We start from the raw sequence: 9,301 nt of genomic DNA on the forward strand, positions 1-9,301 counted from the left end.
AACTAGTTTTAAAACTGGATTTTCAAAAACTGGTTTTAAATTTGGATTTTTTATTAAAAAATCAGGTTTTAAAACTGATTTTTCAAAAAAAAAACAAAACTTAAATACTCATATAGTTTTTTTTTTTGTTGAAACACATGGGTACTTCTATTAGTCAATAGAATGACTTATGTCACTCTTTTTTCGGTGGTCAAAGCCCTATAAGTACTTACTTTTGCTTAGAAATTTATGTCTTCAGAAAAACATGGTCAGGGATTTAATATCTTTAGAATATACACACCAAAAAAGGCATTAGAATTCAGGTGGATAACTTTTAAAGTTAAAGTGATTAATTTATTTTTAATGTAAAGTAAAAAATTATTACTTTTTGTAATTAGCTGAGTTAACAAGTTCATATAGAATCGATTATTATTTTTCAATTGATTGTTCTATTTGCCACTTTGATTGAGTTAAATTGTTTATAAAGAATAATGTAAATTTGATACTATACTCTTTTATAGAGAAAGATTGCTTCGGAGGAGTTTAAGGAACATTAGTGGACATTCTAGAACTTGAAGATTACAATTTGTTGAGCCATGACTCTGTAAGTTTTTCTATCTTGCTTATACTTGTAGGTTTTCATATGTATATTATGACCTTTGTGTAGTTTTTTTTTTCATGTTCAATGTCTTTTGATATTTAGTCTACCTTTAGATAAGCAATATAATTTTTTTTTAATTTTAATAATAATATTGTTGTGTGCCTTTTTGATGGATTTATGTACTTAATATGCATGAATATTATTATTTGCATGCTTGGTTAAATAGTAGTAACAATATATTAATAATTAGGTTTTCACAAGACTTAGAAAAGGATTGGATGAGTTTATCGAGAGATAAAGTTGAGTTTAGTAACGGTGTCAATGACTTCTTAGACTTTGCTTACTCTATTGGAAGCCCGCAAGGAGAGGAAATTTTATGCCCTTGTGCAAAGTGTTGTAATTTCTTGTGGCACAAAAGACAAACAATTTATATACATTTGATTGCCTTCGGATTTGTTAATGGTTATACGAGATGGATTCATCATGGGAAAAGCGTAGTTGGCATGGATGTTGATAAAAATAAACATTATGTAATGAAGACTGTTCCAAGGGACCTATTTAGCATAAGTGATCAAGTTGACATTGATGCTGAAGATACTTATGAAAATGAGCCATTTGATAATTCGACGGTTCCTTCTATACCTAATGATGATGGTGAAGTAGACTTGGTAAGGAATGATTTGAATGAAGTTCTCGTCGATGTTGCAAAAGAAGTCTATTTTTCCCAAGAGTATAACACAGGATCGGATGAAGAATATGATTCCGAAGACTTTTGAGTGACTTGTTTCCCTCTTTTATGGTATATAAGTTAGATTTATCGCTTTATGTTAGCAGTTTTGAACTTGATTTCTTGAACATTTTGTGATATAGAATTTGGCAATTGTTTGTTATGGTTCACTACTTGATTTACTCCTCATTTTGTTTTGCATATTTGTGGTTCTCTTATAACCTCTTTCCCTTATTAGATGTGTATGGAATTGTATTTTATGGTTGTTTTATATTTTTATACAGCAACTTAATGGAAAACGGAGCAACTTCAAAGAGGAAAAGGCTGGTAAAAAAGTATCAAGCTCATGCAAAAGTTAAAGAATTTGAAATGAAGGAAGTATCTTCTGCTGCAAAACTAGTTCGAAATTTTATAACCAAAGGTGATAAAGGAAGTAATCAAGCCAAAATAGCACAACAGCCTAAAAGGAAGATTTCAGAAATTGGAGACAAGCAAAATAGGGAGAATTCAATGGAAGGGAGAAATAAAACACTTGTAGAAGTTGTTATGAACCGGTCTTTGAGGTCTTCCCATAACCAAGTGAGGAGTAATGTTCAACTAGAAGAACAACCAATTCCTAAGAAGATGAAGAGCAAGGGAAAGTGTCCAGCAATGGCTCTTGATGCCTTTTTGCATACAGAAGGAGTAGAAGTGGAAAGACAAGAGGAAGATGACTTTGAGTCATGTGGTGAGGATGCTAGAGCTGCTGAAAAAGAACCAGCTAACTTGATAAACTCAAAAAATAACTTAAAGCGTCCAGCAATGACTCTTGATGCTTTTTTGGGTGACCAAAGAATTCATGTGGAAAGAGAAGAGGAACATATTGAAGTTCCAACTACTGAGGATGCTAGATCTAGGCCATCCCCGAATTATGGAGAAAATGTTCAATTCCCCTATGAGGAAGATTATGTTGGTGAACATGAAAGTGACAATTTTGATGTGGAAGGAGATTAAGTTATGGAAGAGGCTCATGTAAAAGGTGATGTAATTTTGTTTGTTGCTATTTGATTTACATTTTCTTTTTATCATTATCTATTATACAATTCCATATATGATTCACGGGAATAGTAACGTGCATGTACTTGTTCAATTCTATTTCCATATGAGTGTGGGGCTGCCCTTTCCGATTTCTATACTTGTTCAATTTTTATATACTTGTTCAATTTCTATACTTGTTCAATTTTTATGCTTGTTCAATTCTATTTCCATATGAGTGTGGGGCTGCCCTTTCCGATTTCTATACTTGTTCAATTTTTATATACTTGTTCAATTTTTATACTTGTTCAATTTCTATTTCCCTCTCCATATATGATTCACGACTGTCTTTGGTTTTAATTTGTACTATTTCTGAATTTTTGATTTAGATACTTCAAAGGTTAAAAGGACTCGTGGAAAAACAAGATGCTTAAAGATTTATGCAAGAACTTGGGAAGAAAGGGAGGAAATGACTTTTGATCAGGGAGCAGCCATGGGGCCAACTCCTCAAAGAGTGAAGGATTTAACTAATTTTATTGGAACAATGGGAAGGAATAGTGATTTTATTACCTTGATGTACACTAATTGGAAAGCTGTGCCTAAGCATATCAAAAAGCGCATTTAGAAGTATATTAATGTAAGCTCCATTTATCTTTATTTTATGCCATATGTTAATAATCTTTTTATTCATATGATATGATGAAATTGGTGTGTTTGTAGTCAAAGTTCATTCTTCCAAAATCTTCAAAGCTATGGGTGATGACTGGTGTTCAAGGAGCATGGAAGCGTTACAAAACAAGAATCAAGAAGAAGCATTTTGAACCATATTCTGGAAATATTGAGAATATGTTGGTGAATCGTCCTTTGGAAATTCCAGAAATACAATTTCGGAAACTAATTGCATATTGGAGTATTCCAACTGTCAAAGTGAGCTAGAGAATTTCAATTATTATTATTTGATATGTTCAAGTATACTTTTTTCAATTTTTATATTTTTTTCATCATTGTTTATTTTAAACATAGGCTATGTGTGCTATAAATTCTGAAAATCGCAAGAAGCAACAATGGAGGCATAAAATGGGACCAATCAATTTTGCAAGAGTGCGTGTTGATTTGGTAAGGTCAAGTTTGAGTTAAAATTCTCTACTCGTTACTTCCCCCTAATTTTAGTATGTTATAACTTTGTAATTGCTATCTTGGTCTGTAGCATGAGAAAAAAGAGAACAAAGAGGAACCAAATCAAGCTGAAATGTTTGTTGCAACTCGGAATGGACTAAAAGGGAAAACACTTGATGTAGAAACACAAGCTGTTATTGTAAGTTACTCTATAATTTTATTGTTTTAGATGCTATTTTATGGCTGTCATGGATGCTATTTTCTTTGCTGTTTTATGGCTATCATGATTGTTGTTATAGTATCTACTTTGTGGCTGTTTTATGGCTGTTTCATGGCTGTTTTGTGATTGATTTAGTTGCTGTTTTATGGCTGATTTAGTTGCTATTTTATGGCTATGTTATGCCTATTTTATGGCTGTCATGGCAGCTATTTTATGGCTATTTTATGGCTGTCATGGATTGTTATTTTAATTGCTATTTTATGGTTGTTTTATGGCTATCGTGGTTGTTGTTTTAGTATCTACTTTATGGCTGTTTTATGGGTGTCATGGTTACTATTTTATGGCTATTTTATGGTTTATTACTGAATGATTTAATTGCTGTTCTATGCCTATTTTATGCCTGTGTTATGGCTATCATGGACTGCTAATTTATGGCTGTTTTATGGCTATCATAGTTACTGTTTTATGGCTGTTTCATGGCTGCTTTATGACTGATTTAGTTGTTGTTCTATGCCTATTTTATGCCTGTTTTATGGCTATCATGGACTGCTATTTTATTGCTGTTTTATGGATGTTTGTGTTTATAGGATAAACTTGATGATCTCCAAGAAGCTGGAGAAACTCCTACTAATGCATTTCAAAACGTTTTTGGTAAAGAGAATCCAGGAAGAGTTTGATGTTTTGGAAGAACTGTTACAAAATCTTCTCTTAAGAAAAATAAAGAAATAGATGAAATAAAAAAACAAAGTGAAGAGAAGGTAACAACTTTAAAAACTGAATTAGATGACCATAAGCAACGACTGCAAGGATTGGAAGATATTGTGAAACTTATGCTGCAACAAACTTCTCCTGGTATGAATGTTGATGAAGCACTTTCTCTCTTGCGATCTAAGCAATCGTCTGCAAATAGTGCACAAGATCCAAATTTAGTTCCTCGGCATTCTCCTCCATCGACTCATATTCCAAATCATGATTAGGTATATATTTGCTAAATTGTTGTAACACTTGAGTATACATCTTATTGTATAGCTAATGTTTTTACTATAATTTTTTTTTCATTTAAATTTAACTGCAGCTTTCTTATTGTTGGATGAAGTTTTCTGAAGACATAAAGGCAATTCTTGGCACAATGGTGAAGCACCAAGTCTTTTTGGTTTCAAGTCAAAAACTTAGTTTCTTTTTGGTTTAAGTTCATCATCAGAAAAACATGTATTTTGCTTACTTATATTTATTATTTATTTGACTTAGTAATTTGGCAAGTATGTTAATTGGCACTTGGTAGACCTTTCTATATATATGCAATATATATTATTAGCTTATTCAAATGTGGGTGTTATATATCCTTCAAATGTCATATAAATATAACAAAGGTAAAAAATATATTGTTTTAGATATTAAAAAAGAGAACATAAGAGAAACTCAATAAGGTGTTGCTTTAGGTATTAAAAAAGACAACTGCAAATACACTTACATAAGTGTTGCATTAGGTCTATAAAAAAGGAAATTTAAAAAAATCTGGACAAGTGTTGCTTTAGGTATATGAAAAAGGCAACCTAAAAAAATCTGGCCAAGGGTTGCTTTTAGGTATATGAAAAAATAACTAGAAAAAACTTGCACAAGTGTTGCTTTAGGTATAAGAAAAGGCAACTTAAAAAACTCAGGACAAGTGTTGCTTTATGTATTAGAAAATACAACTCGTAAAAAGTGTTGCCATAACGTCTCATCTCAAGCGTTGTGTTTGGGTGCTCTAAGGCAACCCTTTTGCGGAGTTGCTTTATTTGCAGAAAAGGCAACGTTTATTGAAGGTTGCCTTAAAAAGGGTTTCCTTTAATACACAAAAACGTTGCCTTAGACCAAAGGTAACAGCCGTATAGCCAACCCCCCAAAAAGCGTTGCTTTTTGTCAAAAAGTGTTGCCTTTTATCAAAGGCAACACTTTTCCTTATTATAGGCAACATTTTTAAAGGGTTGCCTCAGCTCGAATTTGTTGTAGTGAGATTTTGTTTCATGCAGAGATTTTTCATGCTTTTGCTCCTTTATCAACAGAAATTGTATGAAAACTGCATTAAAAACTATTGAAAAAGCATAGAAAACAGGCCATGATGTCCTGGCATCACAACACCAAACTTAAATCTTGCTTGTCCCCAAGCAAGAAGAGAATCATGCAATAAGGTTTGACAATCCAAGGTCAGAAGAGTAGCAGTGTAATGTTCATGGTTAGCTAGCTTTCTATGCATGAAACAATCACAAAAGAACTTCAGATGATTGATGCCTCTATCTAGCTCCTTTTATGAAATCTTTTCTATATGTTTCTTCCTTGAAAAAGCTTTTCATTTTCTTTTTATCTTATCTTCTTAGGTGCTTTGCACCATGATTTGAAAGCTACGACTCTAAATGCTTTGTTTTCAAGTATTACCACTTGATACATAAGCACCACAAGCATTTAATCAGAGGACTCTTTTAGCTCATTTTGTTTTCTTGTCTTCTTGACTCTCTAATCATTGATGCTCAGAGCCTTGAGCTTTGAGGGAGTGCTTTTGCACTTGAGCCTAGCCTTGACTCTAAATGTTTTGTTTTCAAGCTTTTTGCTTGATACATAAACACCACAAGCACTTAACAATTAAATTGTCATTGGTACTCAGAGCCTTCAACTTTCTCATTCTCTCCCTTTTCTTGCCTTATTTGCAATTGCTTTTTCAAGGTTTTCATGATTTCAAAAATTTCATACAATGTCCTAGATGAAAACTTCAATTAAATAAATTCAAATTCAATTGAGCAACAATAGTCATGCTAGCTTCCCAATACTTATATGCTCATGCTAACTTCTTAAATGACCTTGTTTGTTTATGATCATGAAACTTCATTGCTTTAGACTCACAAAAATTCAAGATCGCAATCATAATGTCACAGCAACATATTGTAATTCAAAAATCAAACTATGCTTATTCATAAGGAGCAAGCACACATACATACAAAGAAATTAGAAGACAATCATGCAATTGAATGTACTGGAAATAAGTAAGAGGAAAAAGGAACTTTACCACCTTGTAGTTCATCCTCATTGTTGTTGCCCTTTTTCTCCTACTTTTCTCCCTTGCCACACCAATTTAGACTAATTGCTTGTCTTCAAGCAGCAAATAAAACAGTGGTGGTGGGGTCTATGATGGGTCATGAACGTCTTACATACTGAAATGTAAGTGATGTATGCGGTTAAGCAAGCAAAAATTTAGGATAACACTGCAGGCCAAAGAAGCAAAGGCATTATGATTGTACAAACAAGTGGTGTTGCTGGATACATTGCATAGAAAAATAAGTGGCACACCAAACTTAGTGTGACACTTTCTCTTGGAATTGATGCAAGTATCCAGATAGATTGAAAAATGATTGTTGCAGGGCAACACCAAACTTAGAATGTGATCATATGCCAATTTTATTTGAAAAGAAGTTAAGTAAAAGGAACTGTTGTATTAATAATAAAATCACCAAGAGCCAGAGCTGTCACGAATAGGGGCTTCTTGGTGAGGCATTAACACAAACAGTTGCAGAGCATAGAAAACAAAGAACAAAAATAATTACATGAACAAACCAAAACAAAAGAAAATGTCTAATCTAGGTAATCAACCAACCGGTAGTTTGTTAATCACAATTAATCCCCGGCAACGGCGTCATAAACTTGATACGCACAGAAACTTGTCTCTCAACAAATCTCCCTTCGGCAAGTGTACCGAATAGTCGTCAAGTAATAACTCACAAAAGAGTGAGATCGAATCCCACAGAGATTAACGGATTAAGAAATCAATGGTTAATTGATTATCCTAGTTAGACGAATCATATTGTTGTGATAAGCAGCAAGGAAATGTAAATGGCACAAAAGTAAAGAAAACAATAAAGTGCAGCAAAGTAAAATGGCAATAAAAGTAAATGTAAGAACTAAAAATAAAATGAACATTGGGATCAAGAGATATTGCAATCCTTCGGATCAAGTTCATTCTCATCTCTTCCTCAATCAATTATTCATTGATCTCCTTGGCAATCTTAAGTGATCGAATTACAATTCCTTGTAATTCAATCTCTCAAATCTTGATCAATAGCCAATTCCTTGGTCAATTGCTCATGAGAAGAGATGAAGTATGGTCACTGATTATACCACATGCATTCCCAAATCAAGTGTTGGAGGATTATAGTCACATATCCTTCCAAACCCAATTTGGTACAACATGAGAAAGCATTTCTAGCATGATCTCTTCATTCATCTTCCAAGGTTCAGAAGAGATCCAAGTATGAATAGCTTCTTTTCCAAGATAACTACCCAATTAGATGAAGATCGAAAGCTCTCTAGTAAAATCAAGAGAAAAAAAAGAAGAAGAAGAATAAGAACTACACTTAATCCATTGAATCACAATAGAGCTCTCTAACCCAATGAAAAGAGTTAGTTGATCATTGCTCTACCAAAATAGAAAAGAAAGAAAGTGCAGAAAAGTAAAGATGAAGATTGAAACTGAAATTGAAACTTCAAAATTCATAAATAAAAATTACAACTAAAATGAAACTACTCCTAAGGAAGAAAAGAAGAGAAAAGGAAGAAGAGTGGTTGAGGGGAGGGGTCCGAAGACCCACTCCCCTTGGAGTGTGCCAATTCACAGAAGTTCGAATTGGTCTTCACTCTCTCCCCCTTCCTTCAATTCTCCAGAATGCCTTTAATGTAAAAACTAAGGCCTTTATATAGGCTCTCCTAAATTACAAAATGAAATTAAAAGCAAATTACAATTAAATAAAAATTCCTATTCTAGATGCTTCTTGTGGCCTTGATTGGTTGATAATTGTGGGCTTGCTTCCTTGATCTTTGAAGTGGACTTGAGAGAGAAGTGAGTTAAGTTGAAGTCCAGGTGCTAAAGTTAGTGCTAAAGTTAGCCACACTAACGCTACAAGTGTGGCGTTTGTGCTAAAGTTATTGTGGCTAATGTTGCACTTGCTGCCCAGTTGGTGTTTTTGGGGTTTAAAAGATGCCTCTTGTTTGTGCTCCAATTTCATGCCCACTATAGAGTATTATATATTGTTAGAAAGCTCTGAATGTCAGCTTTCTAACGCAACTGGAATCACTTCAATTGGATCTCTATAACTCAAGTTATGCTCCTTTGAAGTGAACATGGTCGCTGGCATAGTTGCTAGCGTTAATGGAAAACGTGAGTCCCGATAACGCTAGCGACCAGGGGATTAATATTTCCAGGTTTTGGAGCTAAAAATCAATGTCCACCCCATACTATTATATATTATTGGAAAGCTATGGATGTCAACTTTCCAACGCCTTTAGAAGCGCATCATTTGGAGCTCTACAACTCGAGTTACACTTCTTGGAAGGTGAAGAGGTCAGTTGGCCTTACTACAGGTTGATACCATGTTCATCTTTGCACTTTCGGGGTAGGTTTTCTCCCTCAAATTTAATGTCAACCATGTAGTGCCATATATTCTTGGAAAGCTCTGGAATCCTACTTTCCAATGCCACTGGAATCACCTCATTTGGAGCTTTGTGGCTCATGTTATGCGTGTTTGAAGAAGGCATGGTCAGGCTGCCAGGTAGGACTTTTGCCCACGTTAACTACCACGTTAACTTAGTTAACGTGGAAGTTAACGTGGGTCTTTTTGCT

This window comes from Arachis ipaensis, chromosome B9 (assembly GCF_059453495.1).
Source record: "Arachis ipaensis isolate K30076 ecotype BB chromosome B9, ASM5945349v1, whole genome shotgun sequence".
Taxonomy (NCBI): domain Eukaryota; kingdom Viridiplantae; phylum Streptophyta; class Magnoliopsida; order Fabales; family Fabaceae; genus Arachis; species Arachis ipaensis.